Below are 17233 nucleotides of genomic sequence, written 5' to 3'. Positions count from 1 at the left end.
GGGAGAGAGAGAACAACAGGGCAGCGTCCAGGATCCCAGCAGACCAAGAGCTGCACCTCATATTACGGATTTCCAATACAAAAGCAACTTCCATGTAAGAAATCACAGGCAGCCAGCATGTAGATGTAACCGCATACACTCAGAAGCCACAACCAGGACAAAAAACTTGCACATGCAACACATGGCAACCCATCTGTGGATTTTAATACTTTAGTTGTGACTTCCTTTAAGCAGGGAATCTGCAACATGTGAAACAACCCATAGAGAAGAGGAAGAGAATTGCTGATTTCACCAGAGCTCTGTTGTTGTTGTTTTTTTTTTTAAAAAATGTAACCAAGTATTAATGGATTTACCCCAATTAAGTAGCAGGTCCCATTCTATGAACACCAAGAAGCTGGAACTTGCATTCCGAAAAATAAATGCTCCATAACATATTCTAATGATTCGGAGATATCGGTCATCAATAAACAACAGCCCTCTCTCCCTTTTCAAATCAGAAAGCAACAGGATTCCCTTACCTGCTGGGCTCGGTCCCTGATTCAGAATAACTGGTATCAGGAGAAAAATGAGCGAGAGGAAGCGATGCCAGTTCTGTCCTAGTGTTCCAATCTCCAAAGCTGCTGGGTTTTTCGTTGAGTTCACACTTCCGACCCCTCGGCTGCTTCCCTCTTCCAGGCACGTCTTGCTCCGGCTCTGCCAAAGAAAAACTGCGTTACTTGTTTTGACTTGAGTCAGAGGGGAGGGGCAGGTGAGCAATACCTTTTCAGCCACAGTGGAATCAGCACGGCCAAATCCTTCCAGGCACAGAAGGACAAGCCGACACATGGCACCAAAGGGGAGGGACTAGAGGGACAGCCTCTTTCCTGCAAAAAAGGCAACCAGGAATCCTTCCCCCCCCCCCCCGCCCCCAAACTGATCCTCAATAAAAAGAGAAAGCAGCAGTATGTTTCCTTTCACTGCAACCAGATCCAGACCAACAAACAGGCATTGCATACCCCAAATTAATTTTATTCCACAGTTATAACTCATTGCAATATAAACATACTCTGAGCACTCCGATGATAAGTAATGAGATCATTAATATTTGGATACCAGATGTTGCTACACTTCAGAAAGCTCAGGGGCCACTTTTTTTTAACACTGTTTTGTACTTGGTACTGAGGGTAAAACTACTACGCATTACATTCAAACACATTTAACAATACCCTGACAGCTGCTGCTGCTGCTGCTGCTGCTGCTGTTGTTGCTACTGCTACTACTATTAAGGAAAAACAACTCGGGGAAGATGGTGATCTGCAGTAGGGAAGGAGGGGTGCTTTCCCTCTCCCCACATCTGCCACTATTTCACTGCACCTCCTTCCCTTCCCCTGCAATACATTTTCCTCTCCACGGTTTTTTCTTCCTGATCATGTTTACCTTTGCAAGCAAGGAAAACAGCCTTTGGACAGAAATTGCAGTGAGAAAGAAATAAGCAGGGGAAGGGTCAACCCTGCCCTCCTCTTGCTGTTTCAAACTTCAGGGGGGCGGAGTGCTCTTGTGCTCAGGTCCTGCTTGTCTCCCATACGGTTGGCCATTGGGATGCTGACTTAGACGGGCCACTGGCCTGCTCAAGGTAGAAGAGTTTGGATTTGGATTTGATATCCCGCTTTATCACTAACCGAAGGAGTCCCAAAGCGGCTAACATTCTCCTTTCCCTTCCTCCCCCACAACAAACACTCTGTGAGGTGAGTGGGGCTGAGAGACTTCAAAGAAGTGTGACTGGCCCAAGGTCACCCAGCAGCTGCATGTGGAGGAGCGGAGACGCGAACCCGGTTCACCAGATTACGAGACTACCGCTCTTAACCACTACACCACACTGGCTCAAGAGTGTTTGTTGTGGGGGAGGAAGGGAAAGGAGAATGTTAGCCGCTTTGAGACTCCTCTGGGTAGTGATAAAGCAGGATATCAAATCCAAACTCTTCTCCTCTTCTTCCTGTTGCAGCTGAAACTTGTTTGAGAAACAATACCTTCCTAGGTCTTTGCATGCTTTGATATCTTGGTTGCTCTTTGGTTCTGGCTTGCTTGTTGATTCTGCCTCCCGGTTTTTCCTACAGTCCTGACTTGCTTTTCAGCCCTAAGGTCTGGCTTCTTGACCCAGCCAACTTCCTGTCGTCTTGTTTCTTAACCCTGCTTCCCAGTTTGTCCTTTGGTTCTGATGACTTAGTTCTACAGTTCTTGATTCCCACCCCAGACTGCTGCTCTTGGCTCAACCCTTACAAGACCACACTGGATAAAATGTGAAGCTTGGACCTTTTGAAGACTTCAAAAATTCAGCCAATGGGCTCCCTTGGGCAAATTTTGCCTCTCTGCCCCCATCCCCCATCTGCGTAGCAGGAATAACCTGTATTATAGTGTTGGGTGAATAAGATGGTGCTTGCAAAATGATTGCCACTTAGGCATGGTATAAATTAATTTATTTTAATTAAGATTATCAGTCATAACAACTGCTTCCTCTTAGTCCGCTCTGAGCAACTAATTTGCAGTTCAGCTCAAAAATCTTACCCTGGAAATTTTACTCACTCTGCTCTACGGGTTACCGAAGAAATGTGTGGTGTTTATTCAAAGGAAGAAACCCTCTGGGCTTGTTTACCACACTTCAAGGTAAAATGCCAAAGTATATTTGTGATAATCTTCCCTTCAACTCTGACCGTCATACAATATGGCCACTGATTAGGCTTATCAGTAATCTATCTATATACTATGGAGCTGTGGGAGCAGCTGTAGTTAAGGCAGCTGGCTTTTTCCATATTAAGCCTGAAAATTCTGCTCATTGTAAGTGTGAAGAATCTGCAATGTAACAGACAAACTGAAGCTCAATCAAGGAGGTTCTGGCAGAGCATCTTTTCACGGAATCCAGCCCATTCTGGATGGAATTGCAGTCCCCTCTTAAGAAGCAAATTTGCAACTTGGAAGCACGTCCAAGTCCACTGCGGCTTCTGAATTGACAAGTGACAGCTGTGGCCAAGGCTGCTTTTCCACAATATCGGGGATGTGCCAGCTGCAAATTGTCCTGAGGAAGGCAGACTTTGCCACACCACAGTCACACGTACTAGACGAATGTAATGCACTTTACGTGGCGCTGCCTTGCTGAGGCAGATCAGCATCAGTATTTGTGTTTGCCGGACAGAACTATTCTGTTTCTCCTCCCCCTACGTTCTGTTCTGGGGTTTTTTCTCAACTCTCCAGAGTGGATTTGGAGGGAAGTGGGGGAAGCCCCATTGCACTAGCAGGAGCCTTAAAGGTAAAAGTAAAGGGACCCCTGACCATTAGGTCCAGTCGTGGACGACTCTGGGGTTGCGGCACTCATCTCACTTTACTGGCCGAGGGAGCCGGTGTACAGCTTCCAGGTCATGTGGCCAGCATGACTAAGCCACTTATGGCAAACCAGAGCAGTGCACAGAAACGCCGTTTACCTTCCTGCCAGAGCGGTACCTATTTATCTACTTGCACTTTTGATGCGCTTTTGAACTGCTAGGTTGTCAGGAGCAGAGACCGAACAACGGGAGCTCACTCCATCACGGGGATTCGAACCGCCAACCTTCTGATTGGCAAGCCCTAGGCTCTGTGGTTTAACCTACAGCGCCACCCGCGTCCCAGCTCTGGCAAAAGTGGGCAGAACAATGAATGTAGTTTTTACCTTTGTACAGTACGCTAGTTTCGACACACACATCTCCCTCTCTCCTCCATTTAGGCAAGCGATAATCAGTCTGAGAGCTCAAGGGCACATTGCAGCCCAGCCAAAAAACACTCAAGGAGGGTGTGAGGTAAAGCCTGTGTGTGATATTGCCTGGAAAGAGCCCTAAGCATAGACAGAGGGACCCAGATTACCACATTTGGCCCTTGGGCCTGAAATAAACAGCAAACACATACTGCAGTCTCATATATTATGCTCACTTGTAACATGCTTCACCCAATTGCACCATTATCTTTCTACCCCAAACGCCCTGATTCATGCATACGCTCCCCTAACTGCACTTTTTGGGGGAAACAGTGGATGCCACCAGCCAGCTAAGCATTTGGCTGCAGATACAGACAAGGCTGCAGGGTGACTAAGAACTTTCAAACGTTTACGGAAGGTGTGGTCTGTTCCTTCTTTACCAGAGAGTATTACATCTCCAATGGACAAGGCCACACAATTTGATATATAGCATCCAAAGAGGCTATTCCACTCGGATGCTCTAAAGTCAGTGTGCAAACCAAGTTCCAAAAGCGCCAGCCAACAGAACACATCATTTCAAAGAAACAGTCAGCGACTAATCTAATCACCCATTGTGTACCTATTTAGAGACAGTGATTGATGCATGACTTTTGCCTATTCTGGTGATGGTGTGAAGGTTTCCTGGATCACGCAGACAGATCCAGACAGCAAGCAGAGAAAGAAAGGCCCGGCACGTTGCCAGGGGTGGATCATCATCTTTTTGCCAGACAGAATTTGAAAGTTTTGTCTAGGTGCCAAACTGGACTGGCCCTGCCACGCAGCAGGGCGATGTGTGTTCAGACAGCATCATGGGAGGCAAGGGTGACCACTAAAGTCAGGAATTGGTGTCTGGAGGGTGGAGCAAGACTTTTATAAGTGTTTGCTGGGGATGGGGGAGAAATTGTTTTTAAATGAGGAACCACCGAATCATCACTTCTTGAACTCAGGGCTCATCCAGACTTCCTTCTGAGCTGCACTTTCCAGGCACAGGTCTGCACTTTAAAGCTCCATACCTGAGCAGGGTTTTTGTTTTTGTTTGTCTTGGCTCTTTCTCTGCGAAATCCCATGCTTTACCGCTGAATCGGAGCAAACAGCAATCCACAGAAAACACAATTAACAACATGATTAATTAGGGAAAAATAATTACTAATATTTGCTAAGGATTGGGAATTTCTTATGGATTTTTTGCATGAAAGAGAAAATGAACTTGTAATATCTGAAGACTGAAAAAATACTGGTTTATAGAATGGTTGGATCTTAATGAATATCATATGTAGCTGCAGAGAGCCAGAAGTCCTTTTATTTTACCCTCTATCTTTCTTTAGTTTTTTCTTTCTTTCTTTTTCTTTTTTCTTGCTTTCTCCTTTAGATTTCTCATTTTCTTCCTTCTGAATTAGCTACTTAATCTAAAAAAGAGCAGTTTTATGTTGCAAACAGGCTGTTTAGGTATCACAAATGAGTCACTGGAAACAGGTTTTCCCCTACCCTCAGATTTCCCTTGAAAAGGATAAATAAAGAATAAATGGGGGGAAATACAGGCCAGCGTTTTGATGCCAACAACGTGAGTGTTTTGAAAAAAATTGCATGTGTAGCACCCATCAGACAACACCCCCATGTCTGCAAGCACCCTACAAACACAGAACAGGATCACCTGCTCTCTAGCCCTATTCTGCTTCTTTATGTTTAATATTTGAGTGTGTGTGTTTTTTTACGGTGGAGAAACAAGGAGCAACTGTTTTCAAACACTGGCAAATTGTTTTCTTTTGATGAGAGCGCCAGTGTGGCGCAGCAGTTAGAACACTGGGAGACCAGGGTTCAAATCTTTACTCAGATACTCAGACGTGAAGCCCACGGGGTGACCTTGGGCCCTTCCCTATCGCTTAACCTAGCCTACCTCACAAGGTTGCTGTGAGGATAAAATGACCTCCTTGGAGAAAAGGCAGGATACAGACGTAACAAGAAATAAAACTGACCTGCAACACAGGCGAAGTTTTTTCCAAGATGTAGTGAAGAGAAATGCTCAAAAGCAGCATGCTGGGTGAAGTGGATTGATTATGCCAGATTCCTGGCAGGTGGGATGCTCTTGGCTTACTGGGAAGAAGCAAGGTGAGGAGGTCAGTAGAGTGATTATGATTATGATTATGATGATGATTATTATTATATACCCCACCCATCTTGCTGGGTTTCCCCAGCCACTCTGGGCAGCTCCCAACAGAATATTAAAAGCACGATAAAACATCAAACATTAAAAACTTCCCTAAACAAGGCTGCCTTCCGATGTCTTCTAAAAGTCAGATAGTTGTTCATTTCCTTGACATCTGATGGGAGGGCGTTCCACAGGGCGGGCGCCACAACTGAGAAGGCCCTCTGCCTGGCAAGCACATCCGTTTCTAGAAATGCTTCACTCTCTTAAATGTTTTCTGGGAACGCAGGTGTTAAAGGCAAAGGAGTTTCTGTAGGAAAAAGGTGGCAAGCATGTGCAAGAAAGGGCCCCAGAAGTAAACTGTTTGTCCAATATGCACTGATAAGCTGATCCGCCCCTGGCAATTTTCACTTCCCAAGTGCTTAAAGGAGCATCTAGAAACAATGTCTGGGATCTAACCACCTCCTGATGAAACCAAGTCAAGGTCTTCTGAAAATGACTTAGATAACCTCCAACTCTGCTTCTTCTCTTTGATTCTTCTCAAAGAATAAAAAGGCAAGGTTGTGCAACAAAAAAAGCTAGAGAATTTCTATTTAATCCAATGGCAAATACACAGCCAGGGGTGCAGTGCATATAGAAGGGATGGGATTATATGTGTTATTTCCAATCCCGGACATTTTTGCATGTTGCAACGATCTGCAAATTTCTTCTTGACTTCCTCTCAAAAGCAGGTATGTAAATACATACTTTGATGGATATTTAAATGTGTATTTTCTCTCAAAATACAATTGAAACGTATAGATACGTGTTTATTTCAAAATATGTATCCAAATGCATTTTTTTAATGTTTAAACCAACCTTCCTCAACATGTAGACTCCAAATATCTTTGACTACAGCTCACTGGAGGATCCACTTTATATTCACCAGAAACCAGGTAAAAACTCACTTTAAAAAAAAGGTATTTAAAAGCTGATGTCATTTTTTATGTTGTGATGCTAATTATTTTTTTTATGTGCTGTATGATAATTGTTTTTAATGTTTTTGCTTATAATGTACAGTATTATGTTTCATATTGCCTTTCTTTTGTTGCAAACTATCCTGTGGCCATTTTTGGTGAATGTCAGTCCAGAAATCTATTTAATAAATAAATAAAACACTCATCAGCACAAATGTTCATTCCAATATTTGGAGCAGCGTGAAATCAGGTGGATAGCTAAGTTCCAATCTGCATATTAGGCCAAGAGATACAGATCAGGTAGAAAAATCTGCAAAGATTGAATTCCTCAAGCATTCTTTCTGTTTCTACTACTGTATTTGCATTACTGTACTTGAATAATTATAGTTACAGGTAAGTAGCCATGTTTGTCTGCCATAGTCAAAACAAAATAAAAAATAAAAAAATCCTTCCAGTAGCACCTTAGAGACCAACTAAGTTTGTTCTTGGTATGAGCTTCCGTGTGCATGCACACTTCTTCAGCACACGAAAGCTCATACCAAGAACAAACTTAGTTGGTCTCTAAGGTGCTACTGGAAGGATTTTTTTATTTTTTATTTTGTTTTGAAGAATTATACTTGTGCCAGCAGAGGGCGCTAGTATGCAGCAGCTTCCATTCCTCCCACCCTGTCCCCAGCAAGTAAGAAATGTGGGGTTAGATTATGCTTATAACTCCTGGACAGGTGGCGAATGCCTTCTACTGTGATGATAACCTATATGTTTTGGGCTTGGAGTGGGTGGGAGGGTGAGGGAGGCTGGGAGTGACAACTGCTGCTCACAATTTGGGAGACATATCTATTGCCCTGACCAATATATTCATTCCACTTACTTTTAAGAGAACAGAATCTTCATGAACTGCGAGTCCAAACTACACATTATATTAAATGTGCGACTGCATTTCATGTATTTCTAAAATAGCAATTCCGGGGGTCCTCCATCAAGACTGTAAGGAGAAGGGATTTTAAAGCCTTTCCTCTCTAAGCCACTGTCCCAAGAGCAGCTTACTCCCTACAGTAAATAATTTGGGGGGGGGGGAGGGAGTAGGGTTGCCCTCCATCCCTAGAAAAAGGGAATCGCCCCACAGCGGCATCGCGAGGGGGGTGATGGGGGCAGTCCACCCCGGGTTCCAGGGGGGTGACACTTGGTCCAGCCCCGCCCCACTGGCAGGCCCTGAGCAAGCCGTGTAGCGAGGCAGCCTTGCCCCGCAGCCTGCTCACAAACCTGCTTGGTGGCCTGCGAGCAAGCCGTGGAGCGAAGCCGCTCCGCCCCGCGGCCTGTCCAGGGCCCGCCTGCCGTCACCGCTATGGGGCTGTGGGGCTGCCCCGCCCCTGCTGCTCGAGCCGCCGAAGAAGCAGCAGCGCTGGTCCAGACGAGTACGCATGCGCGAAATGTCGCACGTGCGCACTCCATCTGGGCCGCCGCTGCTGCTTCTGTGGCGATCTTGTGAGCCCGCCAAGTGAAAAGGTGGCTTGTGGGGCTGGCACACGCGATCAGTGGCTCGTGGGGAGCTGCCAATTGCACACAGCAGCCCCACAAGCTGCCTTTTCGCTCGGCGGGCTCGCAACATCACCACGGAAGCGGCGGTGGCAGCCCTGCGACGGAGTGCGCACGCGCGACACTTCACACATGCGTACTCCGTCACAATGCCCTGCCCCCAGAGGGTGCCTCTGTTCGCCGCCCCAGGTAGCGAGGAGGCTTCCTCCGTGTCTGTCGCCCATTTTTGGACAAAAGTATCCTTGTCCTGCCTTGCTTAAGCAAGATAAAACCTTGTTTCTTTATGCAACGACTGCAGCAGGAATATTATTGGCCCAAGGATGGAAGCAGGAAGAGATTCCGACAAAAGAAGAGTGGCAGATGAAGTTAATGGACTATGCCGAATTGGCGAAATTAACTGGGAAGATTCGGAACGAGCAGGACCGGACCTTTCTGAAAGACTGGAATAAATTGTAAACAATTAACATCGCTAGTATGGCTACAAGAAGTTTTGTAAGGTCAAATTTACCAATTATTATCAAGTATGATTTGTAATTGATTTAAGAATAGGATTTAAGGATAATAATAATGATAATAACAAAATGCAATATTGGAGCATAAATAAGAAAATCGTTAGTTGAGGAAGAGGGAAAGGCCGAGATGGTCAATTGGTCTTTATGTATTATATATAAGATGTATGTCATGTTTAAAAATATTTGGAAAATTTAATAAAAATCATTATATATATTTAAAAAGTGTCCTTGTCCTGTTTGGACTCCAAGCCTTTTCCCCATAGTCAAGCTCGGTTGGCCCAAAATGGCAGTTGGGTCACTGTTAGTATGGCTGATGAGGAGCCCAGACCTGCAAGATTGACAACAGAAGAAGGCTCCTTCGCTCTCACCGGTTCTCCTCAGCCCCCGCCTGGCGGTCTAGCATGGTGTGGGTCTGCTGCTGCTTGGCCCCCTCTGCCACCCCAATCTGACCTCTCCTCTTCTCTTCCCTTCCAATGTTAGCATGGGCGAAAAGCTGGAGCTGTGGCTGAAGTTGCCCATGGGAGCCAGGTGGTTACCCCTGGCCCCTGCCCATCTATGTGGTGAGGGAGGTGGGAGGGTGAATACAGGGAGCGCCCTCCCCAAAGTGGTGGAGGATGTGGCCTTATGAGTGTGTGTGCATGCCCCAACCCCCCAACCTGTCTCTTATTTTGCCCGACCAAAGGTGGCAACCCTGGGAGGAAGAGATATTTTAATTGGGAGCATGGTATGTTTAGGGGGGAGCGTAATCTGTTTTAACTGTTTTTAATTCTGAATATTAAATTGTTATAACCCACCCTGGGACCTGCTGGTGAAGGGCAGGTAATAAATTTAAAGATAATAACAACTCCTCCCTCTGTGCTGTGGTGCCAATCTTGATCGAGCCTCCTTTGGATGCTGGGTTCATTTTAAGTGCCACACATTTAACGTAATGTGTCGTTTGGCCCTGTGAGAGTTACTGTAGGGGCTGCTGAGAGAAGTGGAATGGTGATGTCTTCGTTTGTGCTTTAAAAAAGTGACTCTGTCGTTGTTTTAACAATGTGGGGGTTCACAAAGAACAACATAACTGTGCACTCAGTATAAGAACAGAAATGGCCAGCAGCCAACTCCATCTGCCACCCACAGTTCACACATTATTCTTCTCCTTGTCAGCATGGACATATGTGTACCTCTGGGGTATAGGAGAAAGAACACTCTGAACTTTCCCCAATACTTATGTCAATGGGAAACCATTTTTTTTGGAATTCCCTAATTCACTCAATGAAAAGGCAACAGTCATTATGAAAATTAGGAATCATGTATTACAGGGCCTGTTAAAATAAATAAAAGACCCTGCTTGCTTGCTCCTTTGGCACTTTGTTGAGATATTTATCCAGCAACCACAACTGAGCGTTGGAGGATTCATGTGAAACGTTCTGTTTTGAACACTCTGTGGAGGTGCCACTGGATAAAGAATCTGTTGATCTGCAAACAGCGGCCTCTTCTTTTGAGCTTTGTATGCTTGTCTCTGAGAATTGGGCTGGCTTCTAAGCCAGCTATATTCCTCCCCTCCCTTTCAAGCTTCCCCTTGCCAAAGGAAACACTGTACAAAATAACCTGTGTTACGCTCTGCGCTTTCCGAAGGGGCTTCCCAGCCACACTATGAGGAGGAAGCTTATCATAAATACTCCAATCATCCCTCTTGGCTCTCCTCCCATGTCCCATCTTCCCTTCTCCCAGGCTCTGTCGGCTTCCACAGCCACGCAGGAGGGAACACCACAACACTGAAGGGATTCATTTCGCTCTCTCCGCTGGCTGCCAGACGTGCCCTCCGAAAATAAAGAACGCCGAAGGACAAATGCCCTTTTAGTGCCCCCTGCATGCAAGCCATCCATCATCCCATCAAGGCCGGGAGGAGAGGCCAACTTCTCTGCTCCAGAGAGATAAAAGCCACTACAGTTGCCTGACTCCCATCCTGCATTTAACCTGCAACATTCCACCCACCAACCAAGCCGATTTCACACTAGCAGAGGCTTTGATGGATTGCTGTCCCCCATGCAACGGGAGCTTCAGAATTGATGGTGAAGACTTTCAGCAACTGTGGGGGGTGGGGAGAGAAGCCTCAGTCTGCACATGGATCTCAAGGGACTGACATACTTCGCCTTAGTGCCGATGCTACAGTGCTCTGTAGGCAAAGGCTTCCGTGTGCATGATACAGAGTGGAAAAGCTGGGATAGGGTGCGAAAAGGTTATGAAGTGAAGATGGTGGCCCAGAGAATAGGGAACTAGGGGCTGACGTGAGAAATCTGGGTTTCAAGTCTCATCTCTTGCAAAACTGTTTTGTGGGTGAACTGCTATGCCAACCTGTTTCCCAACCTCCAAAGTCTATGGGACGCAGCAGATTTTAGGCTGCCTAATTGCAGGTGGTGACAGCAGTCACAAAATTAAAAGACGCCTGCTTCTTGGGAGAAAAGCAAAGACAAACCTAGACAGCTTCTTAAAAAGCAGAGACATCACCTTGCTGACATAGGTCCGTATAGTTAAAGCTATGGTTTTCCCAGTAGTGATGTATGGAAGTGAGAGCTGGACTATAAAGAAGGCTGATCGCCGAAGAATTGATGCTTTTGAATTATGGTGCTGGAGGAGACTCTTGAGAGTCCCTTTGACTGCAAGAAGATCAAACCTATCCATTCTTAAGGAAATCAGCCCTGAGTGCTGACTGGAAGGACAGATCCTGAAGCTGAGGCTCCAATACTTTGGCCACCTCATGAGAAGAGAAGACTCCCTGGAAAAGACCCTGATGTTGGGAAAGAGTGAGGGCACAAGGAGAAGGGGATGACAGAAGAAAAGATGGTTGGCAGTGTTCTCGAAGCTACCAACATGAGTCTGACCAAACTGTGGGAGGCAGCGGAAGACAGGAGTGCCTGGTGTGCTCTGGTCCATGGGGTCACGAAGAGTCGGACACAACTTAACAACTAAACAACAACAATTGCAGGCTAAACCACCTCATTGTGAATTCCACATGTATTAGCTATAGCATGTGCCATAGTCAGCTACACAGTATACCTAAGCTGTAACTTTAAGCATGCTTACTAGGAAGTAAAAACCCACTGAGATCCATTGAATTTAATTCTGAATAAAATGCTGAGGACTCTATCACTAAGGTCCTTAAACCTCTTCATAAACAGGTGCATTAAAAAACGATCATAGAATTGTAGGGTTGGAAGGGCCACAAGGGTAATCTAGTCCAACCCTCTGCAATGCAGGAATCTTTTGCCGAACATGGGGTCTGTGATCCAGAGATTAAGAGTCTCATGCTCTGCCGACTGAATGTGACCTTGCTGCAACTGCATTGAGCCCCCGATGCAGGCAAACAGACTAAGCAACAGCTCAGGGTCACAGGTCATAGAAGCACAGCACTAGAAAACACACCCAAAATTATCTTGTGCAAAGTCACTATGCAAATCCATTTTAAAATGTAAAAGTGCACTGCTTAAAGGATACTTTTCCATCACTCAGTGAGATGTTAGAGCAAGGAATGACAAGCAGAGTGAGAAATCAGACATCCAACGCCACAGTTCTGACCCAACTTTACAACATGTAAGCTTAATGCAAAATGCTGTGTGGTATGAGAGATCATATAGCTCAGGACTGCCTAGAAGTATTTCCTGCCCTACTCCCAGATATGTGGCGGCTTCTTGACATTGCATTGTGGTAAGGAAGTGGCATTCTGCACATGCTTACAGGGACTTTTGAGTTAGTTTTGCACATGTTCTTAGGCTGTGCCCCATTATCCAGTCAGGTTCTGCTCCATTATCCAGTTAGGTTCTGCCATTCAGCCCTGGATCAAATTAAGCCTCACACATGCTTCTCAGTAATAGTCCTTAACTTCTGTGTTTGTTGTTATGTGCCAAAAATGTTATAGCAACCACCTGAAGATTCAACCCTCAGAACTTTTAACTCACATGAAAAGCAGAAAAGAGTAAAAAAAAACAACGAGGAAAAATATGTCCTTGAGATTTGCCTCCTTAAGAAGCTTTTTGTGGTCAGAAACAATAATTTTCTTTCTTAAAACAAAGGAACCATGCAAGCTACCACTAGGCCACAGTTCTATTCAGTAGGAGGAAGCAGTCAAATACAGGGCAGCTGATCTAAATCAGGAGCAGGCAGTAGATGGATCAGGATCTATTGGGAGACCGCCAGTTGATTTGCAAGAGATTAGCAAGTGTCTCTGACACCCAATCATTTAACAATAATAACAACAATTCCCCCCCACTCCAATTTAGGTTGCTGAAATAAATAAATAAAAAGCTAACTAGGACTGAACTTCTGTGGGAAAGGGCTTTAAGTGCAATTCAAACCCCAACATAAATGAAATCCCAAGGCTCAGAGGTACCCTGTTCTTTAATACTAAGCTGTATGTCTTTTGCATCTGGCTCTGGTTGGTTAATATTGGAGAGATCTAGAAAAAGCCAACAACAAACAAACCCAAAGCTCACCCACCTCTGATCTAAATGGAGAGGCAATTTCAGACACGGTGCTCACCTAAACATGTATCTTAAAAGTACCTGTAGTAATTTGAAATCGCGGTGCCTATTCCACCCCCCACCACACCCCCGCGCAGAACCATAAACCTGAAAACATTTCCTGCAGAGCTAAGGCATTCATTTGTTCAGGTCCTGAATCTCTGGAAGTGGAAGCTAAAGAAACTCCGCAGAAGCTTTAGTCTGCTCTTTCCATTAACTGCAGCGCCAATCAGAAAATTTCAGGAAGCTACAACCGGGCAGAAAACGACAATTGGGCAGTCGCAGATTACTTCCAGGAACCAGCTACAGTAATTCAAAAGTGCTCAATTGCTTATTTCTCTTTAGCTCCAAGGAATGCACGCTTACTCACCTGGTGTGAGCTGCTAGAAGTTCTAAATTTCACATTTACAAAAAGTTCTGCTCTGTTTCCACTTACCTTTTGTGTGTGTGTGTGTGTGTGTGTGTGTGATTTGCTCAGTTTATTTGAGTTTCCCCGTTACGCCCCGGGAGAGCGAGCTTCTCTGCTGCCATGCTTCTGGTGCTCTTGCTTAAATTCTCCACCACCACCCCCCTTGCGGTATTTCATTTAACTTCGGCATCGGCGGCATCCCAAATGTTAAAAAGATCTGAAGACATCTGTCCCTGGGGCATACCACTCCCTCCAAAGAAAGAGGGGTGAATGCCTTGCTTGCCCTTCTCCTTTCCAACCGGGATGTGAAATCCCCGAGAGCGTCTCTGTGAAATGCGGCGTAAAGAAAACACACGCGAGGCCCGACCGGGTTGTTTTTGTTTGTTAGGTTGGTGGTTTTGCTTAATTTCGCCCTTTGAGGGAACAGCCTCCCTTCAAGAGACCCCCTTTTCCACAGCCAAGATTGCCTCGGCCCTGGCGGTAGGAAAGAGTCATTTGCTAAATAAAAGCGCTTCTTCCAAGCCACACAATGACATCCCCCCCCCCCCCCGTGGTTGCTTTTCTGCGGGGAGACCCGGGGCGAATGTGCGAAAGAATGGCCGCGGGGAGAGAGCGGCGCTTCTCCCTCAGGGCAGCCCAGAAGGAAAGTGTGCGCGGCAGCTGGCTATTAATGTCGCATTAGTGATGGATTAGCAGCACTCTCGGCCAAACACACAATGGCAAACTAACAAGAAGTTAGTGGACAGGGGCGCGGGGTGTGTGTGTGCCTCCCCGCGAGAAGGTAGCCAGCAAAGGTTGACACTGAGAGGAGGCCTTGCTAAGCAAGATACAGTATACCGGTAGTTAATGTTATCGCTCTGTGGCGCCAAGGCGCTTTCGTTTGCATTCCTCTGGAAAGCCCTCCTGGTGTGCGATGGCAGATGTCACCCACCTGAGATCTATCTTGTGGGGTTGGAACCCTCTAAAAGCAGCCACACCGAATCCTTTTGAAACCTTCCAAGCAGCTAGTTGGCGCAGGTCGCTAAATAAATGGCCTGGCCCCAAGAAGGTTGCAGATCCAGCTGTAGACCAGCGAAGCAACAAGCAGGAATTCAGCTGGTGAATTCAGCCTGTCAGAAGCTTTATGGGTTGAGTCGGCCCATGAATGAGGTGTGTATCAGTGATCAGACAGAAATCCAACAGGTGAGGCTTTATCCGTCATCGAATACTTATTATGGGAAGCGCTTTATCTCTGAAATCTCTGTCTGTGGACCAAGTGAGGACCAGCAAAGCTGGGAGCAGAAATGCAACAGGTGAAGCTTTCCCATCACTGAATTCCCAGGATAAGAAAGCTTTTATGTAGTGAATTTCTGCATTCATCCAGTTACTAAAGACACAGGAGGCCTGCCTGTTGTTGTTTTAAAAGCAACCCCACAAGTAAAGCACTATGCTAGATTTAAGGACCATTTCAATATTACACGGTAACAAACAAACACACCTGCTGCTGTGGCCATGATTTACACTTAATAGGGATCAGGGCTGGCCCAATATTTTTTTTCTGCCTGAGATGAAAGTCAAGATGGCACTGCCTTCCCTCCTGTGCACAGAAGTCAGCAAGAAGGGCAGTTGAATCTTCCTTCAACCCTGGTGACAGGATAGTGTCTTCCACCACACCTGAGGCAGCAGAGGAGAATAGCTGAGAAACTCAGGAGAAACAGCTGGAGGCTTTTGCTGTCTGGGGTGGTTGTCTCCTTCTGCCTCCTCTAATAGAGACCCCCCCCACACACACACTGATTATTGCTTCTTGACCAGTTTACTGTATGAGACACAGGCAGCCAATGCACTAAATGCATGCCAAACAGATATACCGGTATATGTAAAATGTAATGCAGCACTTTCAGTTACCTCACTTTGTTAGGCTTTCCACCCTGTATGGATTTTATACCTCATACTGCTTCCCTAATTCAGTGTTTTTCAACCTTTTTTGGGCAAAGGCACACTTGTTTCATGAAAAAAAATCACGAGGCACACCACCATTAGAAAATGTTAAAAAAAAAAACTCTGTACCTATATTGACTATATATAAAGTAATTCTCTTGAATTTTTCAATTTTTCCCACGGCACACCAGGCAACATCTCGCGGCACACTAGTGTGCCGCGGAACAGTGGTTGAAAAACACTGCCCTAATTAACCTCCAGAGTTCCTTCATCTTCACAGCACTAAATACAGTACATGCAAAAACAAAATAAAAAGGTTCCTGCATTGCAGGGGGTTGGACTATATGACCCTCGTGGTCTCTTCCAACTCTACAATTCTCTGATTCTATGACTACCCAGAGAGCTCTGCTAGAAGGCAGATGTTCAGTCTGGCTACTAGTCAGGAGACTCTCACTCCTAAATATACTACCCAGTACTGTACAAAGAAGGGCAGTTTAGAGCTCTTTTTTCCTGCTGACTTTTTCTTCTTCAGTGAGAATCTTGGTTTTGTGTAGAGATTTTTGTTTGTTTTCCACTTTCAAGGGTTGTGTTTTATCCTGCACCAATGCCCGTGGCGGCAGAGTAGAGATACTGACTCAGGGCAGGGACAAATAGGGTGTTCTTGACGTAGCTTTTATTTTTAGTGTGGCTGTTTAATGGAAGGTGTGCACTTGCCAATACCACTCTTACAACAGGAGAAGCTCAGTGACATGTGGGATGAGATGAACATGCATATATGCGTTTCAACCCGCTTTTTAAAAAGCAGTTATGCCACTGCAAATTTTCCAGATGTGCCACGTCTCCCACACAACAGCAGCAAAACACGGGGAGAAGTTTTTTCCCATGTACGAAAAGGCCTTGAAATGGATCCCAGCTCAGCAAACTCATAATCGGAGCTGCTGATTCTGCAAAATTACAAGCATTTTTGTTCCTCTTTCTGCTGCTAATCTGCTGCCTGGTGCTAGTCCATATCCTTTTCAGCTTTCTTAATCCTATTTGTGGAACACAATGTCTTTGAAGAACAACCTGTCATTTACTAGGGATTTGTGTAATGGTTAGAAGAATGGATGTTAGCTCACATAAGGAAACAGTAAACCTCTGCAGAAGGTTTTTTGCAGTGTCTGAAAAATATACTCAGCATGTTCTGGTGGTGTAAGTGTTTTAGGCTGGTTTATGTAGCTGTCTAGAGTGCATTGACCACATATACAAGTGTAGTGTTTATGCATGTCATGGGGGTTTCCAACCCTGCCATATATAGAGACACGTGTCCATTTGTGTAACATGATGACAACAACACTGATAAGACCAAAACTAGTGAAAAGCTAGCACTTGGTTCTGTGTGGTTGTAAATTCTAAACCTTTAATTTTGACAACCAACCTATTGCAAAGCTTGTCTTTTTAACTTGCTTACTATATCCTGCCTTCCTTCCAGCATGGACCCCAGTATTTGTGGTTCCCAGGTAGTCCCCTATCCAGGCACTCACCA

At 45.5% G+C, this 17233-nt stretch overlaps 1 protein-coding gene across 1 annotated transcript in view; it reads right to left on the bottom strand.

Moving 5' to 3' along the window:
• Positions 1-14127, bottom strand: part of INAVA (innate immunity activator) — a 41725-nt gene extending 27598 nt beyond the window's left edge. The window contains 2 exon segments of the mRNA XM_033152506.1: positions 519-693; positions 13819-14127. The gene's annotated coding sequence lies outside the window, so the exon portion shown is untranslated.
• Between the last annotated feature and the right edge of the window lie 3106 nt (positions 14128-17233).

The sequence above is a fragment of the Lacerta agilis genome, chromosome 6 (genome assembly GCF_009819535.1).
Source record: "Lacerta agilis isolate rLacAgi1 chromosome 6, rLacAgi1.pri, whole genome shotgun sequence".
Classification (NCBI taxonomy): domain Eukaryota; kingdom Metazoa; phylum Chordata; class Lepidosauria; order Squamata; family Lacertidae; genus Lacerta; species Lacerta agilis.
This window is presented reverse-complemented; position numbering and strand designations above follow the sequence as displayed.